The 21,941-nt window shown below is 40.6% G+C and overlaps 1 long non-coding RNA gene across 3 annotated transcripts in view; it reads right to left on the bottom strand.

The window, feature by feature from the left end:
- The window catches only part of LOC129012074 (uncharacterized), a 348,709-nt gene that overhangs the window by 253,154 nt on the left and 73,614 nt on the right, over positions 1-21,941 (bottom strand). For all 3 annotated transcript variants that reach the window (XR_010123709.1, XR_010123710.1, XR_008493559.2), the window contains exon 2: positions 5,119-5,226. This is a non-coding gene — a long non-coding RNA (uncharacterized LOC129012074). The remainder of the gene's footprint in view (positions 1-5,118; positions 5,227-21,941) is intronic.

Here is a 21,941-nt window from a genome sequence, read left to right as displayed (position 1 = left end):
TGCCTGTTCACTCGGATGGTAGTTTCTTTTGCTGTGCAGAAGCTCTTTAGTTTAATTACATCCCATTTGTCAATTTTGGCTTTTGTTGCCATTACTTTTGGTGTTTTAGACATGAAGTCCTTGCCCATGCTTATGTCCTGAATGGTATTGCCTAGGTTTTCTTCTAGGGTTTTTATGATTTTAGGTCTAACATGTAAGTCTTTAATCCATCTTGAATTAATCTTTGTATAAGGTATAAGAAAGGGATCCAGTTTCAGCTTTCTACATATGGCTAGCCAGTTTTCCCAGCACCATTTATTAAATAGGGAATCCTTTCCCCATTTCTTGTTTTTGTCACGTTTGTCAAAGATCAGATGGTTGTAGATATGTGGCATTATTTCTGAGGGCTCTGTTATGTTCCATTGGTCTATATCTCTGTTTTGGTACCACTACTATGCTGTTTTGGTTACTGTAGCCTTGTAGTATAGTTTGAAGTCAGTTAGCATGATGCCTCTAGCTTTGTTCTTTTTGCTTAGGATTGTCTTGGCTATGTGAGCTCTTTTTTGGTTCCATATGAACTTTAAAGTAGTTTTTTCCAATTCTGTGAAGAAAGTCATTGGTAGCTTGATGGGGATGGCATTGAATCTATAAATTACCTTGGGCAGTATGGCCATTTTCACAATATTGATTCTTTCCACCCATGAGCATGGACTGTTCTTCCATTTGTTTGTATGCTCTTTTATTTCATTGAGCAGTGGTTTGTAGTTCTCCTTGAAGAGGTCCTTCACATCTCTTGTAAGTTGGATTCCGAGGTATTTTGTTCTCTTTGTAGCAATTGTGAATGGGAATTCACTCATGATTTGGCTCTCTGTTTGTCTGTTATTGGTGTGTAAGAATGCCTGTGATTTTTGCACATTGATTTTGTATCCTGAGACTTTGCTGAGGTTGCTTATTGGCTTAAGGAGATTTTGGGCTGAGATGATGGGGTTTTCTAAATATACAATCATGTCATCTGCAAACAGGGACAATTTGACTTCCTCTTTTCCTAATTGAATACCTTTTATTTCCTTCTCCTGCCTGATTGCCCTGGCCAGAACTTCCAACACTATGTTGAATAGGAGTGGTGAGAGGGCGTCCATGTCTTGTGCCAGTTTTCAAAGGGAATGCTTCCAGTTTTTGCCCATTCAGTATGATATTGGCTGTGGGTCTGTCATAGATAGTTCTTATTATTTTGAGATACGTCCCATCAATACCTAATTTATTGAGAGTTTTTAGCATGAAGGGTTGTTGAATTTTGTCAAAGACCTTTTCTGCATCTATTGAGATAATCATGTGGTTTTCATCATTGATTCTGTTTATATGCTGGATTATGTTTATTGATCTGCATATGTTGAACCAGCCTTGCATCCCAGGGATGAAGCCCACTTGATCATGGTGGATAAGCTTTTTGATGTGCTGCTGGATTCGGTTTGCCAGTATTTTATTGAGGATTTTTGCATCAATGTTCATCAGGGATATTGGTCTAAAATTCTCTTTTTTTGTTGTGTCTCTGCCAGGCTTTGGTATCAAGATGATGCTGGCCTCATAAAATGAGTTAGGGAGGATTCCCTCTTTTTCTATTGATTGGAATACTTTCAGAAGGAATGGTACCAGCTCTTCCTTGTACCTCTGGTAGAATTCAGCTGTGAATCCCTCTGGTCCTACTTTTTTTGGTTGGTAAGCTATTAATTATTGCCTCAATTTCAGAGCCTGTTATTGGTCTATTCAGAGATTCAACCTCTTCCTGGTTTAGTCTTGGGAGGGTGTATGTGTCCAGGAATTAATCCATTTCTTCTAGATTTTCTAGTTTATTTGCGGAGAGGTGTTTATAGTGTTCTCTGATGGTAGTTTGTATTTCTGTAGGATCAGTGGTGATATCCCCTTTATCATTTTTTATTGCGTCTATTTGATTCTTCTCTCTTTTCTTCTTTATTAGTCTTGCTAGTGGTCTATCAATTTTGTTGCTCTTTTCATAAAACCAGCTCCTGGATTCACTGATTTTTTGAAGGGCTTTTTGTGTCTTTATCTCCTTCAGTTCTGCTCTGATCTTAGTTATTTCTTGCCTTCTTCGTTATTTCTTGCCTTCTGCTAGCTTTTGAATGTGTTTGCTCTTGCTTCTCTAGTTCTTTTAATTGTGATGTTAGGGTGTCAATTTTAGATCTTTCCTGCTTTCTCTTGTGGGCATTTAGTGCTATAAATTTCCCTCTACACATTGCTTTAAATGTGTCCCAGAGATTCTGGTATGTTGTGTCTTTGTTCTAGTTGGTTTCAAAGAACATCTTTATTTATGCCTTCATTTCGTTATGTACCCAGTAGTCATTCAGGAGCAGGTTGTTCAGTTTCCATGTAGTTGAGCAGTTTTGAGTGAGTTTCTTAATCCTGAGTTCTAGTTTGATTGCACTGTGGTCTGAGAGACAGTTTGTTAGAATTTCTGTTCTTTTACATTTGCTGAGGAGTGCTTTACTTCCAACTATGTGGTCAATTTTGGAATAAGTGTGGTGTGGTGCTGAGAAGAATGTATATTCTGTTGATTTGGGGTGGAGAGTTCTGTAGATGTCTATTAAGTCTGCTTGGTACAGAGCTGAGTTCAATTCCTGGATATTCTTGTTAACTTTCTGTCTCATGGATCTGTCTAATTTTGAGAGTGGGGTGTTAAAATCTCCCATTATTATTGTGTGGGAGTCTAAGGCTCTTTGTAGGTCTCTAAGGACTTGCTTTATGAATCTCGGTGCTCCTGTATTGGGTGCATATATATTTACAATAGTTAGCTCTTCTTGTTGAATTGATCCCTTTACCACTATGTAATGGCCTTCTTTGTCTCTTTTGATCTTTGTTGGTTTAAAGTCTGTTTTATCAGAGACTAGGATTGCAACCCCTGCCTTTTTTTGTTTTCCATTTGCTTGGTAGATCTTCCTCCATCCTTTTATTTTGAGCCTATGCATGTCTCTGCACGTGAGATGGGTTTCCTGAATACAGCACACTGATGGGTCTTGACTCTTTATCCAATTTGCCAGTCTGTGTCTTTTAATTGGAGCATTTAGCCCATTTACATTTAAGGTTAATATTGTTATGTGTGAATTTGATCCTGTCATTATGATGTTACCTGGTTATTTTGCTCGTTAGTTGATGCGGTTTTTTCCTAGCCTCAATGGTCTTTACAATTTGGCATGTTTTTGCAGTGGCTGGTACCAGTTGTTCCTTTCCATGTTTAGTGCTTCCTTCAGGAGCTCTTGTAACACAGGCCTGGTGATGACAAAATCTCTCAGCATTTGTTTGTCTATAAAGGATTTTATTTCTCCTTCACTTATGAAGCTTAATTTGGCTGGAAATGAAATTCTGGGTTGAAAATTCTTTTCTTTAAGAATGTTGAATATCAGCCCCCACTCTCTTCTTTCTTGTAGAGTTTCTGCCGAGAGATCAGCTGTTAGTCTGATGGGCTTCCCTTTGTGGGTAACCCAACCTTTCTCTCTGGCTGCCCTTAACATTTTTTCCTTCATTTCAACTTTGGTGAATCTGACAATCATGTGTCTTGGAGTTGCTCTTCTCGAGGAGTATCTTTGTAGCGTTCTCTGTATTTCCTGGATTTGAATGTTGGCCTGCCTTGCTAGGTTAGGGAAGTTCCCCTGGATAATATCCGGCAGAGTGTTTTCCAACTTGGTTCCATTCTCCCTGTCACTTTCAGGCACACCAATCAGATGTAGATATGGTCTTTTCACATAGTCCCATATTTCTCAGAGGCTTTGTTCTTTTCTTTTTATTCTTTTTTCTCTAAACTTCTCTTCTCACTTCATTTCATTCATTTGATCTTCCATCACTGATACCCTTTCTTCCAGTTGATCGAATCAGCTACTGAGGCTTGTGCATTTGTCACATAGTTCTTGTGCCATGGTTTTCAGCTCCATCAGGTCCTTTAAGGACTTCTCTGCATTGGTTATTCTAGTTGGCCATTCGTCTAATCTTTTTTCAAGGTTTTTAACTTCTTTGCCATGGGTTCGAACTTCCTCCTTTAGCTCAGAGAAGTTTGATCGTCTGAAGCCTTCTTCTCTCAACTCGTCAAAGTCATTCTCCATCCAGCTTTCTTCCATTGCTGGTGAGGAGCTGCGTTCCTCTGGAGAAGGATAGGCACTCTAATTTTTAGAATTTTCAGTTTTTCTGCTCTGTTTTTTCCCCATCTTTGTGGTTTTATCTACCTTTGGTCTTTGATGATGGTGACGTACAGATGGGGTTTTGGTGTGGATGTCCTTTCTGTTTGTTAGTTTTCCTTCTAACAATCAGGACCCTCAGCTGCAGGTCTGTTGGAGTTTGCCAGAGGTCCACTCCAGACCCTGTTGGCCTGGGTATTAGCAGTGGAGGCTGCAGAACAGCGAATATTGGTGAACAGCAAACGCTGCTGCCTGATTGTTCCTCTGGAAGTTTTGTCTCAGAGGAGTACCCGGCCATGTGAGGTGTCAGTCTGCCCCTACTGGGGGTGCCTCCCAGTTAGGCTACTCAGAGGTCAGGGACCCACTTGAGGAGGCAGTCTGTCCATTCTCAGATCTCAAGCTGCGTGCTGGGAGAACCACTGCTGTCTTCCAAGCTGTCAGACAGGGACATTTAAGTCTGCAGAGGTTTCTGCTGCCTTTTGTTTGGCTATGCCCTGCCCCCAGAGGTGGAGCCTACAGAGGCAGGCAGGCCTCCTTGAGTTGCAGTGGGCTCCACCCAGTTTCAGCTTCCTGGCAGCTTTGTTTACCTACTCACCCCTCGGCAATGGCGGGTGCCCCTCCCCCAGCCTCGCTGCTGCCTTGCAGTTTGATCTCAGACTGCTGTGCTAGCAATGAGCGAGGGTTCGTGGGTGTAGGACCCTCCGAGCCAGGCACGGGATATAATCTCCTGGTGTGCCGTTTGCTAAGACCATCGGAAAAGCGCAGTATTAGGGTGGGAGTGACCCAATTTTCCAGATGCCATCGTCACCCCTTCCCTTGGCTAGGAAAGGGAATTCCCTGACCCCTTGCACTTCCCAGGTGAGGTGATGCCTTGCCCTGCTTCGGCTCACGCTCGGTGTGCTACACCCACTGTCCTGTACCCACTGTCTGACAATCCCCAGTAAGATGAACCCAGTACCTCAGTTGGAAATGCAGAAATCATTCATCTTCTGCGTCGCTCATGCTGGGAGCTGTAGACTGGAGCTGTTCCTATTTGGCCATCTTGGAACCACCCTTCAGTAGTTTTCTTGAAGAGAAAAAATAATGTAGCTGTTACATGCATGGATGTTAGAGTCAGACATCCTGGGTTCCAATCCCAGTTTGGCCCTAACTGTGCCTTGGACGTTTTCTAAAGGATCAGTGTATCTAGCCATTCTCAGCCTTTCTGAGATTTGGTTTCACCAGTAAAATGCAGAAAATGTTTACATGTTTCAGTTAGTATGCCTTTGGTAATAGAACACAAGACCCATATGAATAAGAGAATGTAATGTCTTACAAAACTGAAAAGCCCAATAGTAGGGAAATCTTCACTGGCTCAACAATCTCACTAAATACCCAGCCTCTTTCCATTGTCTGCTCTGCTCTTGGGAACATCCACACACCCCAAGGCTGGCTGTACTGTGATGGAAAAGATGGCTGCCAGAAGCTTCTGGACTTTCATATTTCCCCATTCATATTCAATAAACAGGAGTGTCTTCCCTAACCATCTAACAAAAATCCTGGACCTCCCTTTAATTGGGCCATCTTTGTTCACCTGTTGGCAAGAGAAATGGGATCTGGGAATTAGAACAAACTGCAATAGGAGAGGGGCAGAATGGATACTAGGGAGGCAACCACAATCCTAAAATCCTTCATATCATCTCCTAGAGTCACTCTGAGGACTGAATGTACATAAAGTGCTAATAAATACCTGGCAGATGTGTCAAATACTTGTGTGTGTGACAGTGCATGTGTCAAGAGATCTAGAGATAAAGAGCTTGAGACAGAGGTACAATTTCCAATTTAAGACGTATACAAGAGGGGGATTTTCAAGAAGATAGAGGATAGGATAAAGGGCTAACATGTAGCTCCCATTTGGATGGACAGAACAGCATGAAGAAACTCACACCATGGACTTTTGCTCCAAGAACCACCACAGGAACATACCAGGAAAACTGAAAGAATTCACACATCCTTTGAAAGAAGCAGCACACCACTGCAAATTCCACAAGACAGATGAAAAACTGTGAGTTTCCAAAGTGTGAGAAGGGAAAAACCTGCCTCTGAACATACACCCCCACTGGGAAACCTGAAAATCCAGATTATAGAAGGATTTAACCTTACCTGGAGCTGAAATGGATTTAGTGTGAAATATAAAAGTAGAAGCAGCAGTGGGAAGAGTCTTATAGGCACTTCAGTCTCCAGCTCGAGCTCAGGGAAGCCATCCCTGGCTCTATCTCACAGGGGCCCTCAGGGAAGGCAGCCGGTGGAATTTGGGAGGGGTCACAGGGTGAAAGAAGCTTCCAAATGAACTTTGTAATAATTTCAACTGGGCACGAACTCTCTTGAGCAGAATCCAAGGAGCAAATGGGAACTGCTGCAGAGAGGAACAATGGAGCTGTGGCCAACAATGTAGGCTGACGAGGAGGAGCAAGGCCTGAAAGCTGTGCTTGCTTTGTCAGCGGAGAAGTTTGTGCCTGGGGCAAGGTCTGAGCCCAGAATGCAGGCTGCCTGGAGATTAACTGTTACTTGGGCACTGGAGGAGCAAGACTGGCCTCACTGACTGCATGGGAGTTGGAGGAGGCCTGTTGCTACCAGCTTTCCCCCACATCCCTGGCAAAAGAGACAGCCATAATCCCCTCTGGAACACAATCCCCGAGAACCATTCCCCAACCCCCACAGTGGCCATGGAAAGCCTATCCAAGAAGAGTCTGAGCTCAGACTCACCTAACCCTTCCCCCACCTGATGGTATTTCTCTATCCGCCCTCGTAGCTGATCACAAAAAACATAAACTCTTGGGAACTTTACGGCCCTGCCCATAACCCAAATACTAATCCTGGCCAACTTAGGGTGAGCTTATGTCTCCCTTCTACTATTGCAGCTGGTGCTCTCTTGAAAGCGCCACCTCCTGGCTGAAGGCCAACCAACTCAGGACATTACAGCCACCTTCATCAGAGCAGGTCCTGGTATCTACGGCTGGGAGACCTGAAGATGGATCACATCATAGGACTCTGTAGATATTGCCCAGCACCAAGCTGCAGCCTAGTAGCCCCACTGGGTGACTAGACCCAGAAGAACAACAGCAATCAATGCAGTCTGGCTCTCAGGAAGCCCCATCCCTAGGGGAAGTAGGACACCACCACATCAAGGGATCACCCCTTGGAACAAAAAAATTTGAACAGCAGCCCTTGAGTCCCAGATCTTCCCTCTGACATAGTCTACCCAAATGAAAAGGAATCAGAAAAGTAATTCTGGTAATATGACAAAACAAGGTTCTACAACACCCGCCAAAGACCACACTACCTCCCCAGCAATGGATCCAAACCAAGAAGACATCTCTGAATTGCCAGATAAAGAATTCTGATGGTTGATTATCAAGCTGTTCAAGGAGATACCAGAGAAAGGTGAAAACCTGCTTAAAGAAATTTACAAAATAAATAAATAAAGGATATGGATGAAAAATTCTCCAGAGAAATAGATATCATAGAGAAAAAACAATCACAAATTCTTGAAAGACATACTCAGAAAAATACAAAAGTGCACTGAAAAGTGTCAATAATCGACTAGAACAAGTAGAAGAAAGAACTTCAGAACCCAAAGACAAGGCTTTTGAATTTATCCAATCAGACAAAGATAAAGAAAAAAGAATATTAAGAAATGAACAAAGCCTCTATAAAATTTGGGATTATGTTAAATGGCTAAACCTAAGAATAACTGGTGTTCCCGAAGAAGAAGAGAAATCTAAGTCTGGAAAATTTATTTGAGGGAATAATCAAGGAAAACTTCCCTGGCCTCACTAGAGATCTAGGCATCCAAATATAGGAAGCTCAAATAAAACCTGGGAAATTCATCACAAAAAGATCATCACCTAGGCACACAGTCATCGGGTTATCTAAAGTCAGGACGAAGGAAAGAATCTTAACAGCTGTGAGGCAAAAGCATCAGATAACCTATAAATGAAAACATATCAGAATAACAGCAAATTTCTCAGCAGAACCCTGAAAGCTAGAAGTTATTGGGGTTCTATCTTTAGCCTCCTCAAAAAAAGTAATTGCCAGTCAATAATTTTGTATCCAGCAAAACTAAGCTTCATAAATGAAGGAAAGATACAGTCTTTTTCAGACAAAAAAAAATGCAGAGAGAATTTGCCACTACCAAGCAGCACTACAAGAAATGCCACAAGGAATTCTAAATCTTGAAACAAAACCTCTAAGTACACCAAAATAGAACCTCCTTAAAGCATAAATCTCACAGGGTCTATAAAACAACAGCACAATGAAAAAAAAAACACAAAAGGTATTCAGGTAATAACTAGCATGGTGAGTAAAACAGTACCTCACATGTCAATACTAATGTTGAATGTAAATGGCCTAAATGCTCCACTTAAAAGATGCAGAATGGCAGAATGGATAAAAATCTACTGACCGAGTATCTACTGTCTTCCAGAGACTCACTTGACACATAATGACTCACATAAACTTAAGGTAAAGTGGTGGAAAAAGATGTTCAATGCAAACACAAACCAAAAGTGAGCAGGAGTCCCTATTCTTACATTAGACAAAACAGACTTTAAAGCAACAACAGTTAAAAAAGACAAAGAGGTAATTTTACAATGATAAAATAATCAGTCCAAAAGAAAAATGTCACAATCCTAAATATATATGCGCCTAACACTGGAGTCTCAAATTTATAAAACAATTATTACTACACCTAAGAAATGAGATAGACAGCAATATAGTAATAGTGGAGACTTCAATACTTCACTGACAGCACTAGACAGGGCATCAAGACAGAAAGTCAACAAAGAAACAATGGGCTTAAACTATACCCTAAAACAAATGCACTTAACAGATATTTAAAGAACATTATACCCAACAACTGCAGAATAAACATTCTTTTCATCTGGCACATGGAACATTCTTCAAGATAGACCACATGTTAGGCCACAAAACAAGACTCAATAAATTTAAGAAAGTTGAAATTATATCAAGTACCCTCTCAGACCAGAGTAGACTAAAACTGGAAATTAACTCCAAAAGGAACCCTCAAAACTATACAAATACATAGAAATTAAATAATCTGCCAGGCACGGTGGCTCACGCCTGTAATCCTAGCACTTTGGGAGGCTGAGGAGGGCAGATCACCTATCGTCAGGAGTTCAAGACCAGCCTGGCCAACATAGAGAAACCCTGTATCTACTAAAAATACAAAATTAGCCAGGCGTGGTGGCGCATGCCTGTAATCCCAGCTACTCAGGAGGCTGAGGTAGGAGAATCACTTGAACCTGGGAGGCAGAGGTTGCAGTGAGCTAAGATCATGCCATTGCATTCCAGCCTGGGCAACAAGAGCGAAACTCCGCCTCAAAAAAAAAAAAAAAAGAAAGAAAGAAAAAAATTAAAAAATCTGCTCCAGAAAGATCCTTGGGTCAACAATGAAATCAAGATGGAAATTTAAACATTCTTTGAGCTGAACAGTAATAGTGACATAACCCATCAAAACCTCTGGGCTACAGCAAAGGTGGTGCTAAGAGGAAAGTTCATAGCATTAAATGCCTACATCAAAAAGTCTGAAACAGCAAAAATAGACAATCTAAGGTCACACCTCAAGGAGCTGAGAAACAAGAACAAACCTAGCCCAAACCCAGCAGAAGAAAAGCCATAACCAAGATCACAGCAGAACTAAATGAAATTGAAACAAAAAAATACACAAGATAACTGGAACAAAAAGCTGGTTCTTTGAAAAGATAAACAAAATTGATAGATCATTAGCAACATTAACCAAGAAAAAAAGGGAGAATATCCAAAAACAAACAGGAGATATTATAACCAATACCACAGAAATACAAAAGATCATTTGAGACTCCAATGAGCACTTCTATGCACACAAACTAGAACATCTAGAGGATATGGATAAATTCCTGGAAATATACAACCCTCCTAGATTAATTGAGGAAGAAATAGAAACTCTGAACAGACCAATAACAACAGCAAGATTGAAATACTGATTTAAAAATTGCCAACAACAAAAAAAAGTCCAGGACCAGAGAGATTCATAGCTGAATTCTATCAGACAATCAAAGAATAATTGGTACCAATCTTTGGAAACTATTCCAAAAGACAGACAAAGAGGGAATCCTCCCTAAATCATTCTATGAAGCCAGTATCACCTGATATGGTTTGGCTGTGTCCCCACCCCAATCTCATCTTGAATTCCCACGTGTTGCGGGAGGGACCTGGTGGAAGGTAACTGAATCATGGGGGCAGGTCTTTCCCATGCTGTTCTCGTGATAGTGAATAAGTCTCACAAGACTTGATGGTTTTATAAGGGGGGGGGTGGTTCCCTACACAAGCTTATTCTCTTTGCCTGCTGCCATTTATGTAAGATGTGACTTGCTTCTCCTTGCCTTCCTCCATGATTGGGAGGCCTCCCCAGCCATGTGGAACTGTAAGCCCATTAGACCTGTTTCTTTTGTAAATTGCCCAGTCTCAGGTATGTCTTTATCAGCAGCATGAAAATGGACTAATACAGTAAATTGGTACCAGTAGAGTGGGGCTCTGCTGAAAAGATACCCGAAAATGTGGAAGTGACTTTGGAACTGCGTAACAGGCAGGGGTTGGAACAGTTTGGAGGGCTCAGAAGGAGATAGGAAAATGTGGGAAAGTTTGAAACTTCCTAGAGACTTATTGAATGGCTTTATCCAAAATGTTGATAATGATATGGACAATGAAATCCAGGTTGAGGTGGTCTCAGATGGAGATGAGGAACTTACTGGGAACTGAAGCAAAAGTGACTCTTGTTATGTTTTAACAGAGACACTGGCGGCATTTTGCCCCTGCCCTAGAGATTTGTGGAACTTTGAACTTGAGAGAGATGATTTAGGGTATCTGGCAGAAGAAATTTCTAAGCAGCAAAGCATTCAAGAGGTGACTTCCGTGCTGTTAAAGGCATTCAGTTTTAAAAGGAAAATAGCATAAAAGTTCAGAAAATGTGTAGCCTGATAATGTAATAAAAAAGAAAATTCCATTTTCTGATGAGAAATTCAAGCCACCTGCAGAAATTTGTGTAAGTAATGAGGAGCCAAATGTTAATCCCCAAGACAGTGAAGAAAAGATCTCCATGGCATGTCAGAGATCTTCACAGCAGCCCCTTCGATCACATGACCAGAGGCCTAGGAGGAAAAGATGGTTTCGTGTACTGTTATTTTTTTATTTTTAAAATTATGGCCATTATTGCAGGAGTAAAGTAGTATCTCATTGTGGTTTTGATTTGCATTTCTCTGACCATTAGTGCTGTTGAGCACTTTTCCATATGCTTGTTGGTCATTTACATATCTTCTTTTGAGAATTGTCTATTCATGCCCTTTGCTCACTTTTTGATGGGATTATTTGGTTTTTTCTTGCTGATTTGTTTGAGTTCCTTGTAGACTCTGGATATTAGTCCTTTGTCAGATGTACAGTTTGCAAGTATTTTCTCCTACTCTGTGGGTTCTCTGTTTACTGTGCTGATTATTTCTTTTGCTGTGCAGAAGACTTTTAGTTTAATTAGGTCCCGTCTATTTATCTTTGTTTTTGTTGTGTTTGCTTTTGGGTTCTTGGTCATGAACTCTTTGCCTAAGCCAATGTCTAGAAGAGTTTTTCTGATGTTATTTTCTAGAATTTTTATGGTATCAGGTCTTAGATTTAACTCTTTGATCATCTTGAGTTGATTTTTGTATAAGGTGAGAGGCGAAGATCTAGTTTCATTCTTCTGCACATGGCTTGCCAATGATCCCAGCATCATTTGTTGAATACGGGGTACTTTCCTCACTTTGTTTTTGTTTGCTTTGTTGAAGATCAGTTGGCTATAAATATTTGGCTTTATTTCTGGGTTTTCTATTCTGTTCCATTGGTCTACATGCCTACTTTTATACCAGTACCATGTTGTTTGGGTAACTATATCCTTGTAGTATAGTTTGAATTTGGCTAATGTGATGCCTCCAGATTTGTTCTTTTTGCTTAGTCTTGCTTTGGCCACTTGGACTCTTTTTTTTTTTTTTTTTTTTTTTTGGTTCCATATGAATTTTAGGATTGTTTTTTCTAGTTCTGTGAAGAATGATGATGGCATTTTGATGTAAATTGCATTGAATCTGTACATTGCTTTTGGCAGTATGGCCATTTTCACAATATTGATTCTACCCATCCATGAGAGAATGTGTTTCCATTTGTTTGTGTCATCTACGATTTCTTTCAGCAGTGTTTTGTGGGTTTCCTTATAGACATCTTTTGCCTCTTTGGTTAGGTATATTCCTAAGTACTTTTTCTTCACAGCTGTTGTAAAAGGGGTTGAGTTCTTGATTTGATTCTCAGCTTGATCGTTGTTGGTGTATAGCGGTGCTACTGATTTGTGTACATTGATTTTGTATCCTGAAACTTTATTGAATTCATATATCAGACCTAGGAGCTTTTTGAGTGAGTCTTTGGGGTTTTCTAGGTATACAATTATGTCATCAATGAACAGTGACAGTTTCACTTCCTCTTTACCTATTTGGACGTCCTGTATGTGTTTCTCTTGTCTAATTGCTCTGGCTAGGACTTCCAGTACAATGTTGAATAGCAGTGGTGAAACTGGGCATCCTTGTCTTATTCCAGTTCTCAAGAAGAATGCTTCCAACTTTTCCCTGTTCAGTATAATGTTGGCTGTGTGTTTGTCCTAGATGGCTTTTATTACCTTAAGGTATATTTCTTATATGCCGATTTTGCTGATTTTAATCACAAAGCGATGCTGAATTTTGCCAAATGCTTTTTCTGCATCTGTTCAGATGATCATATAATTTTTGTTTTTAATTCTGTTTATGTGATGTATCACATTTATTGACTTGCATATGTTAAACCATCCCTGGTATGAAACCCACTTGATCATGGTGTATTATCTTTTTGATATGCTGTTGAATTTGGTTAGCTAGTATCTTGTGGAGGATTTTTGCATCTGTTTTCATCAGGGATATTAGTCTGTAGTTTTCCTTTTTTTGTTATGTCCTTTCCTGGTTTTGGTATTAGGGTGACATATTGGTCTGTTTCCATGCTGCTGATAAAGACATACCTGAGACTGGGCAATTTACAAAATAAACAGGTTTAATGGACTACAGTTCCACATGGCTGGGTAGGCCTCACAATCATGGTGGAAGGCAAGGAGGAGCAAGTCATGTCTTAAATGGATGGCAGCAGGGAAAGAGAGCTTGTGCAGGGAAACCTCTTTCCCATGTGAAAGACCTACCCCCATGATTCAATTACTTCCCACCAGGTCCCTCCCACAACACATGGGAATTCAAGATGAGATTTGGGTGGCAACACAGCAAAACCATATCATTTCACCCCGGCCCCTCCCAAATCTCACGTCCTCACATTTCAAGACCAATCATGGTTTCCCAACAGTCCCCCAAAGTCTTAACTCATTTCAGCATTAACTCAAAAGTCCACAGTCAAAAGTCTCATCTGAGACAAGGCAAGTCCCTTTCCACCTATGAGTCTGTAAAATCAAAACCTATGAGTCTGTAAAATCAAAAGCATGTTAATTACTTCCTAGATACAATGGGGTTACAGGCATTGGGCAAATACAGCCATTCCAAGTGGGAAACATTGACCAAAACAATGTTAACAGATGCTGGCATGGATGTGGTGAAAAGGCAACACTTTTATACTTCTGGTGGGAATGTAAACTAGTACAACCACTATGGAAAATAGTATGGGGATTCCTTAAAGAACTAGAAGTAGAACTACAATTTGATCCAGCAGTCCCACTACTGGGTATCTACCCAGAGGAAAATAAGTTATTATATGAAAAAAAACACTTGCACACACATGTTTATAGCAGCACAATTCTCAATTGCAAAAACATGAAAGCAACCACCAAGTGGATAAAGAAAATGTGAGATACATATATATACACACACACACACACACACACACACATACACACACACACACCATAGAATACTACTGAGCCATAAAAAGAAATGAAATAATGGCATTTGTAGCAACCTGGATGGAGTTGGAGACCATTATTCTAAATGAAGTAACTCGGAAATGGAAAACCAAAAGTCACGTTTTCATTTATAAGTGGAAGCTAAGCTATGAGGACCCAAACACCTAAGAATAAAATAATGGACTCTGGGGACTCAGGGGGAAGGGTGGGAGGGGGGTAAGGGATAAAAGACTACAAATAGGGTACAGTGTACACTGCTCAGGTGTACCAAAATCTCAAAATCACCACTGAAGAACTTTTCCATGCAACCAAACACCACCTGTTCCCCAAAAAACTATTGAAATTAAATAAATAAATAAATATATGCCTATAGAAGCCCTAAAAACTAAAAGGTTACAAGACTACTACTTCCCATATATACAATGTTAACCCATAAAATCAGTATAAAGAAATTAATAAAGGTAATTTTTCTCAGAATGACCATTTTGATAAGTTTTTTCATATATCAAATTATTTCCAAAATATTTTTGGTACCACTGCTTGAGTACAGGCTTAATCTGTCTACTTGATAACCCAATATTATATATACGGGTAGGCAGATGAATAAAAAGAATGAAAAAAGAGGTAGATGAGAGATAGACATATAGATGAATAGGGGCTATATTTTAACTGCTCACATAATATTTCAAAGTCTATTTAAATGAAGATACAAGATTAATTAGAATGTTATCTATATACCTCAAAAATGACTCTTCTTCTTGCAAAGGTAGATTATAGTATCCTAAAACTTAAAAGGACTACAGAAATCATCATGCCAACCACTTTCCAGATGAGAAAACTTAGGCTAAAAAGATAAAAGCCAGGATCACACAGTTGGTGAGTGCCAGAATGAAACCAGATCCTAAATGTCCTGCTATCTAGCAAAGCAGTTCTCTACAATACAATCCCACCTTCCTTGATAATACCAAGTTGCTTAGCAAACAAGATCTTCATAAATGTTACAAGGATAAATTTCCTTTCAGTCTGCCCGAAGCAAATAACTACAATTTCAGTATTAGTAAAACTCAGATGATCTAGGCATTGTCACCCCTTCAAGTTGCCCTCAGAGTGGGACGGTCAACTTGGAACAAAGTTTGACTTAACACAAGTTTCCCAGGTCTGAGAAATATAGCAAGAGGTGGGATTTTTTGTTGTTGTTGCTTATCAAAACAGTGAGAAATGGCATGTTAATCAGCAGAGGACAAATTGTGGCTGTCATTTCCTTTTTCTCTAAAAGGTAAATATGTATAGACTGCAAATCATGTCCAGGAGAACTTATTTCTCACATCCCCATCCATCAGTTTGCTCTCAACTACTCTCAACAAAGTGAGGAACCACCTTTAAAACAGCTCTGAAAAGGAAGGCTACTCTAGGTATGAAATATCCCATGGACCAAACCCAATATCTCACTTCTCTTGAGTGCTCTCTTATTCTGACATCCAGCATGGTCATAAATAGCTTTTAAAACTGGACCAGGTACAGAAACCAGTCAAAGAAAACAAGAGGATAAAATTTGGAGAAGCCCGTCATAGATTTTAGTTTCCAAGCATATCACCAAAACTGTAATAATGTTCAACAACTTAAGCAGACCTTCTCAGTGACTTCAGTTGACTTCAACGAATTCTGTTTCAGTCCATTTACCACAAAACAGTACGCCAAGGGATGGACCCCACAGAGAGGAACCTCTCCTATCTAGCCATACCCTACCAACTCAGGTTGAGGTCCTGATGCTAAAAAGCTAAGTAACAAAGAAAATAATTTTTGTGCCTCTGAAGCCATTTTTCGAGGTGAGATGTTTCGCTCCTAGCCAAGCAAAGCTGCAGAATCTGTTGAATGTTGCCTTGCTCCCTCCTGGTCGCCAGCCTGCCCTTTAACCCCCCACTGAATGCCCTTTTTCTGCTCCAAGATAGCTACTGAATCACCACATTATACTCCCTGACCCTGCGGGGCCATGGTACAATATCAGAATGTCAAACTGGGTCTGAAAAGGGCTTTGTGTGGGATGAGACAAGACTCTTAGTACAGCTGCTGAATCACTCAGGATCTGACCACAAATAGTGCTACGCTAAGCTTGCTGGGTAAAGCTGGTGCCAGAAGCCCCTGTCAAATTTCTGGGCTAATTATGGAGGGTGGGAGGGTGACCTTGGAGGCAAGTTGTACTTAACACAGACACCAGGAAGCCTAAGGGAAGAAACCCAAGTTGTACATCCTCATAAATACAATTTTAAATTCTCTAATTTAATAAAAGCATGCGATCCTACGACAAGGTAGTTTTCCTCAGAAACAGGTGCATTGCAATTTTTTTTATTTTTATATTAAATTTTCAGAGAGTTACACGGTAGATGGCAGCCTGGAAATACGCTGATGTATCCTGGCAGAATTTCAGACATAATGATTTTTTTTTCGTCTGTAAATCTTCCATCAGTGGGAAGGAAAGCCCTGCCAAAACTGAGGAACCCAAGCTGGAGGCAGCGAGGCTCCCACTCAGAGCACGGCGACATGCCAAGGCTTTCAAGGCCAAATCGGAAACAACCACGTTGAGTTCATTAAAACGACTGAATGATCAAAGTCATGCAAGCCTTCACAAAGGCAAAAATTAATCTGTTTAATACTTGGCTAAATTCTCAAGTGCTGAAGTAAATTTGAAACGAAATTCATCAAACTCCCCCTCTTCCTGTGGAAAAATCCTTTGAGTTCCTCAGAGTGCCCAGCAGATGGCAGAAGCGGTCTTTGTTTCAATTCATGGGCCTCAGCCCAAAATTAAGGGGAATAGGTACACCTGGGTATAGTTGCATATCTGAATGTGAAAATACACTTTCAGGATATCAGGAATTATATTCCAGTATGGCTAGGGTTATTCTCAGTTATCAATCTCGAGGGAGGAAATGTCCCCAGGAAGTGGTACCAAAAGATGACCCTTGCACATCAATGAAAAGGCCTGTGGAAGGACGACAGTCCAACTACTGGAACCCTGTTTTTATATCTCTCAGGAGCCTCTCACCATGCCCACTCCTCATCTCCCTCCCCTTTCCTACTCCTTAAAGACTTGCATACACACTCCTGAGTCTTCAGCAACCTGTGTCCTTGCCACCCAGGTGAAGAAGCTGGGTATGTGCAGGATATTCCCTACTGCAACAATGCCTCCTCAGCCTGCCTCCTCTGCCCAGGTCAGCCTCCACAACCAGAGGTTCTGGAAATTAGGTTCCACTGTCCTGAGCATTATGAATATTGATTCCTGTTGGACAAACTGCAGCTAGTCTAGGATCTCAAATTCCTCCATTTCCCGGGAGGGCAACATATAAAATATTACTACATTTCATCATGAGAAACAAAACTCATTAAAACTACATACATATTCATGAAAATTCTTTCACTGTTTATTTCATGAAATGAAAACAATTATTCCAACCAGATCAAGGGAGGGAAGAAAATGTTTTCTATAGATCCAATTTTATACACTCTGGTATGAAATGAATCAATAGCAGCTAGGAGGAGAAAAATCAAAGATTTCCTTTTCAACAGCAATAAATCCAGTCAAATCCTATTTGGTATGGCACTTGCCATAGCTTGTAAAATCTGAAGTTGCTAAATTATGTATTTCAATAGTAATTCCTTACAAATTAATAGGAAGTGCTAAATTAGGACAAACGGCCTCCAATTGGATCCAGATGCTCAATCCTAGACTAGGTAGAAAGTGTGAAAAATTAGGAACTGTACTGATTCTTTCCCTGAGTTTCTTGAAGGAGCCAAGTTCTTCCAACATGGAATGTAAACACTTGGGAAGGTAGCCTAAGAGAAGCCTGTGTTACGTGGCAGCCTGAGTCCCAGCTGTGTTTACACTGAGATTCCAAAATATCTGAGCCTGGAAGGAAAGCTGTGGTGTAAGGAGGAACAGAGGAGCCTCCTGGGACAGACTGACCCCAAAGGGAAAGAGAGAAGCTGGTTCAAATCCAATGGGCCAGGGTTCAAGGGGAGGTGTGGTCATTAACAAAGCAGGGTGACCATCGCTCAGCTTATCCGGGAGACTCACATCCAAGTCCCAAGGGTGATGATGGAGAAAATGCTGAAACCCATTTACATTATTGGCCCCCCTCATGGTGGTGGCTGTGTTGATGGTGGTGGCAACAAAAAAAGCAGCAGTGGCCTTGGGCAGCCGTAGGGCTGACGTCACCATCGTCAATCTTGGAGACTGGCAGCATCTGCAGAGAGACAGTGCCTTTGGGAGGCATCTGTGACACTGCTGCTGCATCTGCCACTGATGAGGAAGAGGCCCCAGCCACAAATGAAGCCAGCATTTAATGACCCAGTATCAGAAGAAGAAAATCAAAGACCTCCTGCTGTGACCAAAACAACTAGCTCTCAGAGAACTGGCTGTGGTAGCTGGAATAAAGACCCCCCAAAGATGCCCATGTCCTAAACCCCAGAAGCTGTGAGTGCATTACCTTACAGGGCAAAAGGGACGTTGTAGATGTGATTAAGGACGTTGAGATGGGGACATTATCCTGGATTATTTGGTGGGCCCAAGACAATCAGTCACAGGGTCCTTAGAAAAGGGAGGAAGGAGAGTCAGAATCAGAGAAGAAGACACAACAACAGAAGCAGTGGTCAGAGAGAGATTCAAAGATGCTGCACTGCTGGCTTTAAAGATAAAGAAAGAGGCCTCAAGCTAAGAAATGTGGGAAGTCTTCAGAAGCTGGAAAAGGCAAGGAAACGGGTTCTCCCATGGAGCTTCCCAAGGCAGCATGGCTCTGCCGACCCATTTTAGACTTACAGCCCCCAGAACTATATAAGATAAGTGTGTGTGGTTTTAAGCCACTAAGACTGTGGTAATTTGTTACAGCAGAAATTGGAAAATAATACACTGGTGATATACTCTTTTGAGGGCTTTCAGAACCATTTGTGAGGACAAGGAGGCTCAAATTCCCACAGCACAAGGGGAAACAGAGCCAGAATGTGTGGGGGCATTCTCCTCCATGGTTTGTGCGTGTGGGGGATGCAGGTTAGTGTAGGGTAGACTAGGTCCATGGGTCTGCTTTACTTGCCAAGCTCTCACGTTGAAACTTCATTCAAATCAGCAGCATCTGTTTTCTACAACACATATCACTTTGCTTTCCTTCCATATCTTCAAGAACTTCTAAGAGGCAAGTTGTGCCATAAGTACTTCAAAGGATACCATGTGTCCCATGTCTTTTTTTTTTTCTGTGAGATGGAGTCTCGCTCTGTTGCTCTGGCTGGAGTGCAATGACCCAATCTCTGCTCACTACAACCTCCACCTCCCAAGTTCAAGCAATTCTCCTGCCTCAGCCTCCTGAGTAGCATGCACCACCATATCCAGCTATATTTTTGTATTTTTAGTAGAGACAGGGTTTCGCCATGTTGGCCAGGCTGGTCTTGAACTCCTGATCTCAGGTGATCTGCCCATCTCAGACTCCCAAAGTGCTGGGATTATAGGCATGAGCTGCTGCTCCTTGTCCCAAGTCATTTAATATCCTAAGGCCAAAGCTCATCCTTATCTTTTGGAGACTAATTACTCAACATTTCTCAATCATTTTCTCTAGATTTTAGTTCAGTCCTTAAAATCATTCTGCTGATGAGATATTCTGGAAATGTCTTCAGAGCCTTGCCCTATGACTACAAAAGAAATTCAGCCCACCCACCTGAGGTTCAAGGCTTTCTTTTCAGCCAGGTCATCATTAAAGATGGAAGACTATTTTTCAGGGCCCAAAAAAGTATTTGTACTGGCAGTACTCAACCAGTACTTCCTGCCAAATGAATAATCTATTTCTTCTCAAAAATCAAATGTGTCCCAGATCTGAAAAACATATAGTCCCCCTGTTAGCCATCACAGTATATTTTATTTATATCCAACTATATTATATCTGTTAACAATAGGGTTCAGGAAACACTCAAATGATTTCAATTAACAAACGATTTTCAAACTTCATTTGAAAGCTTTGATATCATTTTTTCTTAATCCTCATATAAGCACTATCAACAAGAAGGAAAAAAGTGATGAGTTTGTTCAAATTCCTTTTATTATTTTTCCTGTCCACCTTTTGGCAGGGAAGTTAATGAGCAGTCAAGTGATATAAAAAGACACAATAGCAGAGCAAAAGCAAAGTACACACTTGACTATGATATTCAAGACTGAGAGCAACCTGCCCAATGCTCCCTTCCAGCTAGACTTGTCCTCTGAACAAGTTACACAACCTTGAACAAGTCACAAACTTTCTGGGCTTCCATCTCATCAACTCTCTGTTATAATACATCCACATTTGTTTTAATATTAAACATTTAATTTATCTGCCAGTTAAATTGTTTAATATTCCTTCTTCATATTTTCCAGTTGAAACTGGCATTGGAGGGAGTGCTCCCCATTTATACTGTGGCGACAACTCTTCCACCAGGGAGGTGAGTGCCCTAGTTTGAAAAGCCTGGGCCTGTATACTTTCTCATACTCCGCATGTACTAATAAGCTGTACATTCCCATCTTCCTTGCTTTGGTTTGCTCCATGTTTTTCATTCTACTTCCTTCACCATTTGAAAGTGCCCTCTGCTTCCACTAGTTTTCTCACATTTTAAGCCCAGCTTATCTCTCACCTCCTCCATAAGGCCCACCCTGACCATAGCTTCTTCAAATTCATGGCGCTCATTCTTTGTAGCATTCAGTTGGAATTTAACTATATCTTTCTTGTGACGCCTTTTACTGTTACTTAACTCTTGTGTTATTTCACTTGTTTTTACATGCACCTGATCTTCCAGCAATGTCATAAACTTCTTAGAGATCAGAAACCATATACGCTTTGTTTTGCACTACCCGCAGCACCTAGACCTGTGCCTTGCATATGAGAAGTACTCATTCACTTAATTATTTATCCATTCAGTGTGTATTTATTAAACTGTGTGCCAATTCATAATTGTTGAGTGAATGAGGAGCAAAATAACTCATGTGATCTAAAAACTGAATAATCGGATCCTTAATAAATAAGAATTTATCCTTCTCATTTCATATTTACTCTGTTAAAATTGTAGGATGATTTCTCCATTGGCAAATTTAAACTGCAGATATTCTGAGCAGGTTTCAAACACAGGAATGGCTGTGCATGTCCTTGTAATTACAATTGACACAAAGTGGTACAGGTTAAGTGCCTAGAAGAACAGATTTTGTACACTTATAAACTACAGAAATTCCCAAGACTGACAGAGCGAAAATAATACTCCCTACACGTGCTCAATTGGTAAACTGCTTGTTAAATGATTACATAATTGCTTTTATTTAATCAAACTGTCTTTACAAAACATAGGTCAGTTCCTTTGGGGGCAATGAAGTAGATGCCCTTGCTTACTCTGCAGCCAGAATGAATGGCTACTTGCCACTTCTACAATAAACCTCAAATTTCAAGTATTTAACTAAATACCTTCAAATAATTAACTAATGAAAATCTGATTAAGCTGAAAGTTACCATGAAATTATTAAATCAGATGCTATTTTAATACAAATCAAAATGGATTACATTCATTAAATAAATTGTGTGCCTAAGGACGGATGTCCGAAAATAGTCCAAAAGGGGATTCCCGCATTCCCGGATTCCCGTAGTCTGACTACCTAAGACAACTCTATTTCAAAAATAAACACATTTACTTCATTGTATGGACTGCTGCCTTTTACTGTTTTACCTACATGGAACCTGGCAAATTATTTCGCTGTAGAATGTAACGATGTGAGAGGTTCTGAGTGGTGAGTGTAATTACAGAACTTTGGT

The sequence above is a fragment of the Pongo pygmaeus genome, chromosome 15 (genome assembly GCF_028885625.2).
Source record: "Pongo pygmaeus isolate AG05252 chromosome 15, NHGRI_mPonPyg2-v2.0_pri, whole genome shotgun sequence".
Taxonomy (NCBI): domain Eukaryota; kingdom Metazoa; phylum Chordata; class Mammalia; order Primates; family Hominidae; genus Pongo; species Pongo pygmaeus.
Note: the sequence above shows the minus strand (reverse complement) of the source record. Positions and strands in the feature narration are given on the sequence as shown.